At 54.6% G+C, this 13749-nt stretch overlaps 1 long non-coding RNA gene across 1 annotated transcript in view; it reads right to left on the reverse strand.

Annotated features, from left to right (window-relative positions):
• Positions 1–3639: 3639 nt before the first annotated feature.
• The window catches only part of LOC149860864 (uncharacterized), a 33643-nt gene continuing 23533 nt past the window's right edge, over positions 3640–13749 (reverse strand). The window contains exons 2-3 of the long non-coding RNA XR_016443137.1: positions 4421–4577; positions 3640–3719 (exon numbers count right to left, since the gene is read on the reverse strand). This is a non-coding gene — a long non-coding RNA (uncharacterized LOC149860864). The remainder of the gene's footprint in view (positions 3720–4420; positions 4578–13749) is intronic.

Below are 13749 nucleotides of genomic sequence, written 5' to 3' on the forward strand. Positions count from 1 at the left end.
AAAGGGGGCCTTACCCTGGGGAAAGGAAGTGGATTGCAGCCCCTAACAGCGTGAGCGAGGGGGTTTGTGCTTTGCAACTCCTGGGGGTACTAAGGGGCTCCAAGGCGTGAATCCCCTGGCTGGGGTGGGTCTCTCTTTGCCCCCCCCGGAGGCTGCCCCCTGGCAATGGGGGCGTCACTTCTGCTGCCCCTGCGCTTTGCAACCCCTGCCAAGGGGCCCCAATTCTGGTGCAGCGTTGGATCGCCCCCCTCTCCCCCCGCCTGGGTGCAAAGCGCTGCCACGTTCGCAGGTGGCCCCAGGGAGCGCTGGGCACTGCACCACCCCCGGGCCAGGCTGGCAGAGCCTCCGCCCCTGTGGCTCCTGCCACCCCTGGAGCCCCCATCCCCATGGCCCGGGCTTGGGGGAGCGCCCATGCAAATCCCATGCAGCACATACTTTGCATGGCATTTGCATAGCCCCCCCAAAAGGTCCCCTGTGGGGTACATGGGGTGCTGAGAGCCAGAGTGGCCGCAAGGGCAGGACCTGCGAGGTGCCCTGCTCATCTGCCAGGTTTGTGTGGGCTGTGCTGAAAAGGGAACGATCTCCCGCCCCCGGACGGTCCCAGCCTAACCTGGCTCCTTGCCAAAGAGGCAACAGAGATCTCTTGTCCTGGGTGCAGGCTTGGGAGGTGGAAAGCTCGGGGTAACCCCTGGGGGAAGCAAGAGGCAGAGGAGGGGGAAAGAAAGGAGCAGGATTTCTGATCCAGAGCAGACCCTGGCAGAAAGGACTTGCTGAAAGTTTGCTTCCACCTCCAGGCTAAGCCGGTCCTGACAGCAGTAGCCACATGGAGTCGCTGGACATGCCCTGAGCTCAGTGTTGTTGGATGCCGGGACCCATTTCTGGACACCGGGACCCACTTCCAGGAGGCCATACGGGGGCAGAGAAATCTCATGGGCTTTCCTTTCCTTCCCCGCACAGGGCTTTAAAATCCCTACTCCAGTACCATGCACGCGGAGCCGTCTCCACTCGGGACTTGCCTTGGCTTATTGGAGGCGCTCCAAAAAGCCCGGGCAGACCTGGCAGCCGTACGGAGCGAGGGCCTAAATGGTGACAGGAGCCAGCGCGTGGATGAATTTCCCAAGATTGGCAGACGTGGATGGGGGAAAGCTTCGAAAATAAGCCCTGGCAAAGCTGTCCTGGCCCGATGGGCCACAACTTCTCAGATGGAGGAGAGTCCCTGAGGGCTGGGTCCTCGACCCAGCAAACCAGGACCCTGGAGGAATTGTCACAGAGGGAGAAAACTGCCCCAGAGCCCTGGCACGAGAGAGCTGCGCCAGCCCTGGGCTCAGATGCTGCCCTGGGAAGAACAGGCAGGGCCGTGCAGCGCGCTCAGCCCTGCTACAGGGATTTCACCCCAAAATCACATGAGCAGCCGCCCGCCAGACTCCCCTCCAGGGACGATCCTCACGATTAGGATGGCTGGTGGCTAAAGGCTCCGGCAGAGCTTGAGGCCTCCGTCGTGCCAGGCACCGCCCTTGTGTGTACATGCAGCTACACATACACGCACACACACACATAGCCTTCCCTGCCTAAAGAGCTCACATGCATGTGCACGCGCACACCCCCCCCCGCCCAAAGGGCTCACACCCCCCCTTCCCAAAGGACTCACACGCGCGCACACATGCGCATACAAGTGCACGCACACCCACCCAAAGAGCTCACCCACATGCATGCACACTCATGCACCCCTACCCAGAGAGCTTACACAGGCACACACACCCCTGCTCAAAGAGCTTACACAGACACACGCAGAAACACACCCCTACCCAAAGGTCTTACAAACACCCTGGCCCAAAGAGCTAACACATACACACCCCCTTCCCAGAGGGCTCACACACACACGCACCCTACCCAAAGAGTTTACACATGCACACACACCTCTGCTCAAAGCTCTTACACACACACAGAAACACATACACACCCCCTACCCAAAGAGCTTACAAACACCCCTGCCCAAAGAGCTTATACACACACAGACACACACACCCCCTACCCAAATAGCTTGCACTTCAAATTGACAAAGCACAAAGCAAGCAGAGCCAGGGGCAGCCCCTAGCACCCAGATGCCAGGCTCCTGCCAACTGGCAGCTGATGCCCACAGCAGCGCAGCTTGCTGCCATGCCCCCTGCACAGCTGGAGGAAGGGGTTCTGGTTGCAGTCCTGAGGCCTGTGTTGAGAGGGATGGGACCAGGGCAAAGGGAAACCCAGCCAGGCTTTAGCTCTTCAGAGCCAACAAGGTGTAGTTACGTAGCTGCCACTGAATACAATCACGGTTCGCTTTGCTGCCATCCTTCAGGATCTGGTCTGACCTTGATGGCTAAACGTCCCTTGCGCAGAACACAGGGGTTTGGAAGGGGCAGGGGTGCTTTTGAGCAGGAAGCTGCAGGAGTGGAGTTTGCTCCTGGGATGGGAAGGGCTGTCCAGGGGTGGGGGGCTCCGTTCCCTCTGGCGTGCCTCGCTGGCACATGCTAAGCTTGTCTTTTGACCTCAGGATGGGCCCTGGGGCTGATCCACTGCCTGTTGACAGCAGTGGAAATGGGGGGCGATGCTTGCCGGCGCAGTGTGGGGGAAAGCTCTGTGCAAGCGGCCTGCCCGGAGTTCTTGGGGTTATCTATCCCTGCTCGGTGGGGCTCTTAGCAGCTGCAATGCAGGGATCTGGCCCCCACAACTGCCCACGTAATAAGTCTTGGGGCACTTCTGATCCTAGCAGAGCACAGAGCCCGTCAGCAAATGGGAGCGTTATTTTGCTTTTCAAGCCTGGGAATGTGAACACATGCCCTGCAGCTGATGCACCCTGGGGCTTGCCTCCTCCTCTTGCTTCAGTCAGCCCCTAGAGAGGGCTCATACGAGAGCCGCAACAGGGAGACAATGATACGCCAGTGCCTGGACCTTATCTCTCTGCACTGTCCTAGCGTTCAGGCTGCACAGTCACAGGACCCGCATTTGCTGAGCATTTGTACAGCACCTGACACAAGGGAACTGTAGGCTGCGGCTGTTAGGTGCCACTGCAATATAAATGAATGGTAGAGAGAGGAGAGAAAGCCAAAGGTAGCTTCCCGTTGAATTTAGCGGGTAGATGGGACCAAGGCAGTGGATTTCAGATGGATCAGAAGAATCTGGTTTTTGACACAGGACGGGACTGGGCTGAAGACGTCCTGGTCACAGGATGTCACCGAAGTCAGGAGCTATGTATGGTTGTCAGTGGGACTGGGAAAATAATGCAATCTGGGGGCTTAGTGGTTTTTGATAATACAAGGCTTTGCCTGCTTCGGGGCTTAAAAAATACTAGCACTGCTGCCAAACTGAGATGTTGAAGATCCCCCCCCCAAAAAAAATCAAACATAAAAAAAACATGACATTGGCTTTAAAACCAGGAGGTTAAAAGAAAAGGCCAGCTTGTTACCATATTTATCGGCCTACCACAAGCCCCCTAAGGCATGTAGCTTGTTTTGAGAAGCAGAAAAAAGGAAAAAAAGGATGATTTTCTTGCAACCCAACTGCTCAGAATCCATTTCCTTGCTTAAAACGCACGCTCCGATTTTCAATAGCTAATTTTCAGGGGAAAGTTGCCAGTGGTATGTGGATAAATACAGTATTTACCTGCTGGCTTTCCAGTCTCCCAGGAGTGTTCCTGTCCCCTCTGCAAGCCACTTTGCAACCCCTGAGAGCCGGCTGCTGTTCTGAAATGAAAGCAGAGAGTCTCAGCCCACCCCCATAGAGCTAGCCACTGGGGGCTTTCTGGATCCAGCGCCAAATAGCACAAGATCTCCAATAAAATCTGGAAAGCAGCCTGTATTTCCAGTTAGGACAGAACCTTTCGGGATGCTCACTTGAACCGGGACTGTGTTGTTTGTCTGGATTTGTACAGCACCGAGCACTGGGGTCCTAGACTCAGCGTCAGGGAGTCCAGGTGTCTCGCCATGGCTTTGGAGAGGAACATTTGAGTTTCATGACCAGGCAAAGGTATGCCTTCAGTATGTCATCCCAATGGGGCCACTCAGCTCAAGTGAGGGGAAGAGATGTGGGACCCACATGAGACGAGAGATGGGACCGCTCTTCTGCATCGGCTCCTCTCAAACCGATGCCGTCTCTTCAGGTCAGCTCAGTCTCTGCCTGGCATATCAGCAGAGCCATGCATCAGAGACTGCCCAAAGCATCGCCACTTGGCCAAAAAGGACCCCAGGGTCTCACAGTAACGGGCTAATACCACCCGATCCATACAGCAGCAAAGCGATTTCCTTAGTGCTCACGGAAGTGCCTGGACTCCGAGCCCAGCGCCCCGCTCAAGATAACTGTGCAGCTGGCTCAGCACTGCCGGACTGGATAGTGCCCTAAGCTCTTGCTGTTTCCCCCCCCGCTCCAGCCCATCATTGGGAGCTACCTAGATCTGTTTGGCCTCTGGGAGTGGAGGATTGCTGGTGCCCCGGAAGGCTCCGAGGGGCTTGCTTTTTGCTTTGCTTCATTGCCTCCACCTGTGCATCTGGTTCTCCTGGCTCCAGGCAGGCCGGGCCATCTCTGCTGCGGCTTCTGGCTTCATCCTGCAGCAGAAGAGGATTAAGCAGGTTCTGGGGCCCTGGGGATGAGGGAGGGGGTTGTTATCATGCAGGTTGAAAAGGTTGCTCTGATCTCCCGCCGTGAGCCCCGGGGTTTCCGGACACTCCTGTTGGACAAAATGCTGTGGATTGGATCATTTCTTTCCCCCTCCCTCCCCCCCCACAAAGTATTGGAAAGCAGGCACCTAAATCTCGTAGGCAGCTTTACAAAGCACACTCTTAGCCTCTGTCTGTGCCTCGGTTTTTCTTCTGGAAAATGGGAATCAAGGGTGCTGCTTTTGGTCACATTTGCAATTGCTCTGGGACAGGGCTGGCCTTGCATTCTGTGCGGGCACATCACCCAGCCTTGATCTCAGCAGACGCGACCCCCCTTGTGCCATAAAGGGCTGTGCTCTCCGTGGAGGGCTGGCCCCTGCAGGCCACGCTCCTCAGCCAGAGGCGCTGCGCCTGCTTCTAAGTCGTGAGCAGAGAGGCAGATGCCAGCCACGTCCCTTTAGAAATGGCCCCTGACCCATGTTGTTTGGTCCATGGGGGTCCTCGCAGGTCTGGAAATTTGGTGGTGGGGAGGAGGTGGCAATTAACAGTGCCACCACTCCCACACACGCATACACATGCACGCGCACGCGCGCACACACACACACACACACACTCTTTTCAGATGCAAGAGGGAAGTGTGCTGCTTATTTTAATCCAGAAAAAAAGTATGCCCCGGGTATCAAAGGTTGGGAAACACTGTTTAGGGGAATATGCACACGGCTGGGAGCCTGCAGGTGCTCATTAGAGCTGCGGCAATGGTATCTCAAAGGAAAATGGCTTTTGGGAGACACATGGCCTTTAGGGTGAGCTAGTAGTAGCAATATTAACAGCAGCTTCTTCAGGCCCCAGCCAAGACCAAGGCCCTGCATTGTCGGGATCTGCGCAGACATAGAATAAGAGACAAGCAACAGGCCAGACAACAGGCAGGAAGGAAAACTGTTGCTGATTTAATGTGTGACACAAGGTAAAATCTCACTGCTCCCAGCGGGGGCATGGCCTGTGTCCCACTGTGTCTGTGAAGCGCCCGGCATGGTGGGACACCAGCCTTCACTTGATGGCTGGAATAATACAGAATAATAATAATAATAATCCTCCGCTCTTTCCCCAGGCCTGTTTACCCCTGCCTTTCTCTCTTCTAGGCCAGCTGCACTGCAAAGCTCACAGGGTGAAAGAGTCTCTGCATTTCCATCCTGGTCCACCGAAAGCTTCCCAAAGGACAACCTTGCGTCCCGCACCTGGACCCCCTTGCTAGCCCCAGCGGTCTCCCCCTTGCCCTCATCCCTGGCTACGGAGAGGCAGCGGGTTTCTCCAGGGTGTTGCACTCTGGAGGAGCTAAGGAGCCCCACGTGGGCTGTGCATTCCTGAGCCATCACCAGGCGCTCGAAGGAGGATGGGCTTCCTGCCCTGGCCATCTCGTATCGCCTGCATGATTCATATGCACCATACTGCAGAGGCGAGCCGGCCGGCAGCCCCAGAGATGCGTGTGCACCAAAGCGGAGCAGCCCCACGGGGGAGCGGGAGCCAGGGGACTGCAATCCACTCGACCGCCTTTCATCTTGAGGGCACAGGTCCAGAGCACGTGCATTTTCCCGCAGCAGCAGGGTCCGACAGGGAAATGCTTTGCTGTGCTGGACGCAGCCCGGAGTTCACTCTCAGACAGCTGGGAGAACTGGGCTCGGTCCATCAGCTCATTTCCCCCCCAAAAGGTCCAGTCCCTGGAGGCTGCCACTGGAACCGGTGACGAACACAGCTTTCCCGTGGGGGACGGGGGACTGCAGCCCAGCGTAAGCCTCTGGAAAGCTCTCCCTAATGAGGCAGCAGGGGCTATACAAGGCCAGCTATGGCAAGTCACTTCTCTTTGTGCCTCAGTTTCCCTTCCTACCACTCCTGATCAGGGCTGTATCTTCCTGCCTATAGCACAACATGCTCCCCATCTCATTGCATTAAGCTTCAGGGTCCATTTCCTCTCCTTCCCGGGGTTTTATAAGCATCACCTTGGTGCAGATGGGGCTTATCAACACCTGGCATCAAGGCTTGCTTTGGGTCCACAGGGTCTATGGTAACCTCTGGGGGCAAGGAGCACAGCTCAGGGGTAAAAGTTCAGGTTGGAGCTCGGGAGACTTTGCCCTGCCACTGATGTCCAGTGGGACCTCTGTCAAGTCACTTAATCTCCAGCACTGTCCTTGCAAGTGGCCATGACCCCCAGTGCAGCAGTGGCCTCTAGTGGTTGGAAATCACCACCGAGGCTCAGGTACAGCAGCGCTCCACAGGCATTTTGGCTGCAGCGACAGCCAATCGTTGGCCAGGGCTCCTAGACCGAGGTGGCTGGAGTGCGATTCTGGCCCAAGATAGATCACAACCCCCCAACATACACACCCGGGATCACACCATCAGGCCCACAGAGCCCAGCATCCCAAAGAAAGCCCTTTTAGAAACTGTAGAGTCAGAGAACATGAGGGTGGGAAGAGGTCTCAGCGAGTCACACCTAGTCCAACCCCTGCTCAGCGCAGAACTGGCCCCAACTACATCATCCCAGCCAAGGCTTTGTCTACCAGGGTCTTAAAAGCCTCCAAGGATGGAGACTCCACCACCGCTCTGGGTAACCTGTTCCAGGGCTTTACTACCCTCCTAGTGAGAAAATTATTCCTAATATCCAACCTCAACTTCCCTGGCTGCAACTGGAGCCCATTGCTCCTTGTCCTGTCATCTCCCACCACTGAGAACAATCCAGCTCCGTCCTCTTTGGACCTACCCTGCAGGGAGTTGAAGGCTACTATTAAATCCCCTCTCAGTTGTCTCTTCTCCAGACTAAATAAGCCCGGTTCCCTCAGCCTCTTCTCACAGCCGCTAACCATTTTTGTTGCCCTTTGCTGGACTCTCTCCAATGTGTCCACATCCTTTCTGTAATGGAGGCCCAAAACTGGACACAGGACTCCAGATGTGGCCTCCCCAGCGTTGAACAGAGGGGAAGAATCACTTCCCTGGACCCACTGGCATCACTCCTACCAATGCAGCCCAGGATGCCATTAGCCTTCTTGGCAACAAGGCCACACTGCTGGCTTGTATTCAGTTTTATCCACTGTCACCCCCAGGTCCTTTTCTGCAGAGCTGCTGCCCAGCCAGTCAGCCCCCAGCCTTCACCGGTGCATGGGATTGCTGCATCCTAAGTGCAGGACTTTGCACTTGTCCTTATTGAACCTCACGAGATTTCTTTTGCTCCAATCTTCCAATTTGTCAAGGTCTCTCTGAATCCTAGCTCTACCCTCCAGCCTATTTACTACAACTCCAGCTTGGTGCCATCTGCAGACTTACTGAGAGCACGCGTCGTCCTGTCTTCCAGATTTTTGGTAAAGATATTGAACAAAACCGGCCCCAGGACCTGGGGAACTCCACTTGATACTGGCTGCCAACTATTAATACCCCTTTATAAATCCACGGAGCATCCACACCTTGAAGGCGTGAGGACCAGGACTGGGCACAGCATTCAAAATGATACAGAAGAACTAGGAGAGATCCAGAGAAGGGCAACAAGGATGATGAGCGTTATGGAGAGGCTTCCATATGAGGAAAGAGTAAGGAGGCCAGGCCTGTTCAGCTTAGAAAAGAGACATCTGAGAGGGGACAGGAGAAGGATTTACAAAACTCTAGTGTGGTGTGGCCATGGTGTGACACAAGAGACCAGGCAAGATGGACCTAGTGTGTGACCCAGTAAACGGCAGTTCCTAAGCATGGAGAGGCCTGGCGCAGGCAGCTACAGGCATACCACGTGGCCACTGCAGGCACCATGATGCCAGGGGCATGGTGCATGCGTGGTTTGAGGTGAACCTGGCTCCCCTGCAGGATGCTTTCCTAGGCCTGAGGTTGTGTGAGACCCAGGGACAGTGATCAAAGAGTGTGCCAGGGTAGCCGGACAGTGGACACCCTTTGGCAAGGAGCGGGGTTCTTGGAAATCTTCTGGAGGGCAAGCGGGACACTGCGCAGGGTTGCGCTATGTGTGTCCTGGGGCTGGTCCACACGTAGAGTGTGTGTGTGTGTTGGGGGGTTGGTTTGTCCGGTTGTGCAGTTTCATTGCTATGGACAACCGCAATGCCATGGGTTTTGATTGCTGAAAAGCTCTTGTTGGTCAAAAAGGGGGGTTTAAAACATGAAAAGGAAAAAGAAAAAATCAGAGGGAAAATATAGGTCCAAAAAAAAAAAAAGAGAGAGAGATCTTTCTTCTCTCCTTTTCTTTTCTGCAGTCGGGACCGAGCTGCCTTGGTGAGGTTGCTTGAAAAACACCAGTTGAAACCACTGTTTTTGTGCTGGAAAAACTGGGTTTTCGACCAGAGCAAAGACTCCAACAGGAAAACATCTTATCCCCCCAAAGTGTCTATTAGAAATCAGAAGACATCCAAAAAACTAGAACTCTGGGCTCCAAAATGATACCTTTTTATTAGACCAACTGGGAGATTGCAAGAAAATTGTCCTTTTCTGCAAGCTTTTGGGATCAAAGTCCCTTGGTCAGCGCTGGGGAAAGTATAGGTGGTACAAGATGGTAAAAAGTCCCCATAGGTAGGAAATAAACTGAGGTGTGCGGGCAAGGGGGTTTCTGTGCCGGTTGTCATCAAGAACATTATTGCCTATCACATTAGGTGCAATGACTCTTTTGCTTCATAAGTGCATCTGGGCTAGGTCGGGGTGAGGGAATGGCCAAAGAACATTTCTGAACGTGAGTGGGATTGTGGGTCGGCCTCAGAGAGATGCAAATAAGAACCACCCAGCAGCCATGGCGCCAAATCCAATCTGCCCTCTTGATCTTATCTCACACAAGCTGCAAGGCTCCAGGCATCCTTCCTTCCTCCCCTGCTGAAGGAAGCTCAAGTTAACGAGCTTCCACCTGCCTTTAGGACAAAAACAGCTCCAAAGCTAATCTGAAACCCGGCTCTGAATGAGACTGGAGCACATCACCCTAAGAGGGGAGATAGCGGAGGCTTCCCAGGCATTCCCCAAATGCCAGATCCCCGTCGGGATCATGCAGCTCTTGGTGGGAAAGGAGAGATGCTCGTAGTTGCTAAACAGGAGAAATTCCTTGGGTTTCGCATGGAGGCGGCTGATTCGAGTGGCCAGGCTCACGGTAGCGGGGATATTGTACCAGATCCCAGCTGGTGCCAACAGGTGAAGGTCTACTGTAGTCGGGGTCAGCCAGGCCTGTTGACACTGACTGAGCCCATGGTCCGAGAAAGGGAGAAAAGACCAGTCTGATGAATAGGACTTCAGGGTCTTGCAAGACTTAAATGGAGAGTCGGCCAGAAGGAAGCCACGGTCATTATCCGGAGCTCGTCATCAAGTTGGAAAGCCTGAAGAACGCCAAGATCTCTGACGCCCGCTTCCAAAATCCAGTGGCAGACTGGCCAGGCGAAACCACAGCCCAGTGTCCCCTGGAGACCCAACCCCCTTGTTCCCTTTGTGCTGGTGACGTGGCAACGAATGCCAAAAACTGATTTTCACAGCCAGTCTCTGATTGAGGTTCCTCTCCTCGCGCTCCAACGGGCTCCCCACGGGCTGGGTGGCGAGCGGTCTCCGTATGTGGGGAGATGTTTGAGCAGAACAACGGCACCCAGCTTGGAGTTGCGCTGATGGGATCAAGCACAGCAAACCCTTCTTAAGAAAAAGTCCAGTTGTTTCAAGTCAGGGCATTTAAGTCACCTCCACACCCCCCCTCCTCCATTGCATCTGCTCACGTGCCACCCGTCGGCCAGTGAAACCCCGTGGTCCAGCACTGCAGCCCAACACCCTCCCAAAGACGAATGCCGACTCACACGTGCACACGTGGATACAAGCCGCCCTCTGCCCGTGCATCCTGTCCCTAGCCACGGAGACACAGGGACTCTGGAAAGTGAACGAGGGGATGGACGGTATGGGGTCTAGCTTCAGCCCTGGCTGTCAGGCAGCCACTGGAGCCAGTCCAGCTTCCAGGCCAGATGGATGCTTAGCTACAGAGCCCCTTACACAAGACAGCCTGCAAGAATCTCTCTTAGCAGCCGGCTGTTCCCAGTACCATGCTGGCAGGGTGACTTTGAGCCTGCCAGGACACTGCCACCCAGGATCAATGCCATGGAAGGCAGCGGGAACCATCTCCTCCCTGCAACCCAGCCCTAAGTTCCCCAGCCTCCTTGCAAGCCTTGCGTGCTGCAGCTGGCTCCTCACTAGCCCCGATTTGGGCTCCAGCCCTTTGCACGCCCAAATAATTTGTGCGTTTCAGGCCTTTTGGTGCCACTTCCCAGATCTCTCTCTCTCTTCTGGGAAAGGCAGGGGGAGGTGGGGAGGGGAGCAGAAAGGGCCGGCTTCCAAAGGCCGTTGCGTCCTATTTAACAGGGATCGGGCAAATATAACCCAAGGAAGGGGGAAAAAAAATATGATGAAAGAAAAAGGGTGTCTCAGAAGGGAGGGGAAGAAGCTGCTTTGTGCGGCCACTGCAGCGCCTGTCTCTCCTCCGGCAGGGGAGGCAGGGATCTGGAAAGGTAATCAGAGCCAGCAAGGGGAATTGGAGGTGCCTCTTTGGGGAGGGTCATCACACCGTGCGTTACCAGCTGGCTCTGGGATTTCAGGCAGCGAGGGTGGAAGGAATGACATCCAACGGGGTCTCTGCGAGGGCGCACGGTCGCTCCCGACGTGCGCGGGGTGCGAGCGCAGAACAAAGCAGAACGGGAGCGAGGGGCACTGGGTCGGGACTGGCCATCGAGGTTTACAAATGGGTCCTGGTACAAAAAGGATTGAGAACCACTGCTTTAAAGGGTCTCTGGTACCACAGCCCCCGCCCCCTTCCCCTCACAATTGTGAATCACTGGGTTGCGACAAGCACTTGTCTAGAAGGGTTTATGGTATACGTCTATCTAAACTGAAGAGCGTGGCCAACTTCAGCAACAGCCAATTCAAATCCACGTCCAGTTTCCATATCTCTCAAATCCAACGTCGTCGTCTTTTCCTACCAGGCCAGCATCCTACATGCAGCTTCCAGGCCAAAAGCTGAGGAATTCAGCCCTTTACCAGCTTGATCTTACCCAAAAGGCTGGGAAGCTACTTAGATCAGGACAATCCTCCTTTGAGCAGTGGGTTGGACTAGGTGCGACTTCCTGAGGTCCCTTCCACCTCTACAGGTCTATGACTGGGCAGTGACTATCTGTTAAAGTTGCCTCCTTGTCGTTCATTACTTGCATGAAGTTGTATCAAGAAATATCGTTTGCAGCTAGATCTGGGGGAATGAGAGCTCTTGTTTCCTTGCTGAGAATTGAAAAACAGAAGGAAAAAAAAAAAAGGCAGGAAAATCCCCAAATCTGCATTCTTGGTTTGATTCATACTGGGCATGTCTACACAAGATGCAAAATGCACAGTAGACTAATTTGACTGCGCCTTAACGTCATGGTGAAACCCGTGCTTATACGCTAACACGCCATCGGCTGCACATTTGCATCACTCAAAAGGCGTGCGCTGGCGCTACTGTGCAGTATTACAGGTACTAGATTTCATGCGCAGTAACTATAGCGCATTCATGAACAATGCAGACGCGCCCGCTGAATATTTCCCCTCCACCAAAAATTTCAGCTCAGCCACCAAATCCATTACTGATTCAGCTCCAATCATGGCTACCCCTGAGGAGCTTCACACCCATCACAGATTATACAGTCAACCTCCCAAAATACACACGGCTTCTAACAAAAATAGCACGGCCTCAGAAGACAGGTGTCCTGAACACACGCTAGATTGTTAGACCGAGACGCTTTGGGATGACCAGGGAGCAACTGCGAAAGAGTTAACCTCTGCAGATGTGACAATCCAGAGGTTTTTCTCCCCAAAGCCACGCAGGTCAAATATAGCAAGTCCAATTAACCGCAGACTTTCTCCCAAATATCCCCTCGGGCTTCGGAGCCAAGCATGAGAAGTGTCAGGCAGAAAGGAGCCCTGTCAAGACTGTTCTCCCGGGAGGTTGCTCGCGGAGGAGGGATAGCCGTGGAGTCACTTGGACGGGCTCAGCTCTCCAAGGCCTCTTGTTCCAGGGCTCCTGCAGCCACGGACTGGATTGCGCTTCTGGACTGCGGATCCCATGAAGAAATGGGGGAAAGAGGCAGCGCAGCTGCCCTGCAACACAGTCACCGAAATAAAATGGCCATCTCACTTTCCTGGTACCTGCCAAGGCAGTGTGATGATGAGGTGGGCCAGGCTGGGAGCCAAGAGCGACTGCCTTTAACCCCAATTCCACTGGTGCTCTTCCCATATCCGTCCCTCTCCCCCGTACGCATCCCTGCACTGAAGTTCGTCGGCTCTCTGCGCTGTTTGAGTGGCTCCCAGCAAAGTGAGTCCCTGATCTAACCCGTCGCCTCTGGTCGCTGCTATAAATGTATGTCATGAGGAAGGGCAGAATTGTGCGGATCTGCTTTTCAAAGGCAGAAGCTCCGAGGAGAAGGCAGCAACTGCTCTCATAAAGCACATATACCCCTCCCAGCATCAGAGCAAGAGAAAAATCCCGTCGACCCACCTCCCGACAGGATCGAGCGGCTCAGACCTCAGACAGACTCTGGGCAAATTCCAATCCAGACCCCGCCACACGCACTCCCCATCGCTGAAGTCAGTGCATTTTTCTCCCTTCGAGGGCTGCCTGTCATGGAGATTCATACGGACGTTTAAGCTTTTCCTTGGGGGCCCACTAACAACCCACCGCCAGATGCCGGCTCTCCTGCAGCCTGACTTCCTGACCTCGAATAAGCTTCCTAAATATTTCACTGAGGTGCTGTTGGCTCTCTCAGTTTCCTTGTGGAGGAGAAGTCAAACAAGGGTGACCCCCACGGGTCACTGGGCTACGGAAACAAAAGGGCCCCGGCCACCCTGGCTTTCTCACCCCAGTCAAGCCAGTGGAGTTGGCCCAGATGCAACAGATTCTTGAAGGACCATGCCCTGGTTGGGCAGGATGTAGTTAGGAGAGTGATGGCCACCCACCCTGACAACGAGGGTCCCGAAGAAATGGTGAGATTGCAGCTGCAGGATATGCAGTCAGAAACGCTGCAGATAATGCTGCAGTAAGGTGATGATGAATGATTATCACCACCTTCAGGCCACCCGGTGACCAGGAGAGGGGTCAGGCACTGGA

The sequence above is a fragment of the Crocodylus siamensis genome, chromosome 6 (assembly GCF_052110815.1).
Source record: "Crocodylus siamensis isolate JL-2025a chromosome 6, ASM5211081v1, whole genome shotgun sequence".
Lineage (NCBI taxonomy): Eukaryota > Metazoa > Chordata > Crocodylia > Crocodylidae > Crocodylus > Crocodylus siamensis.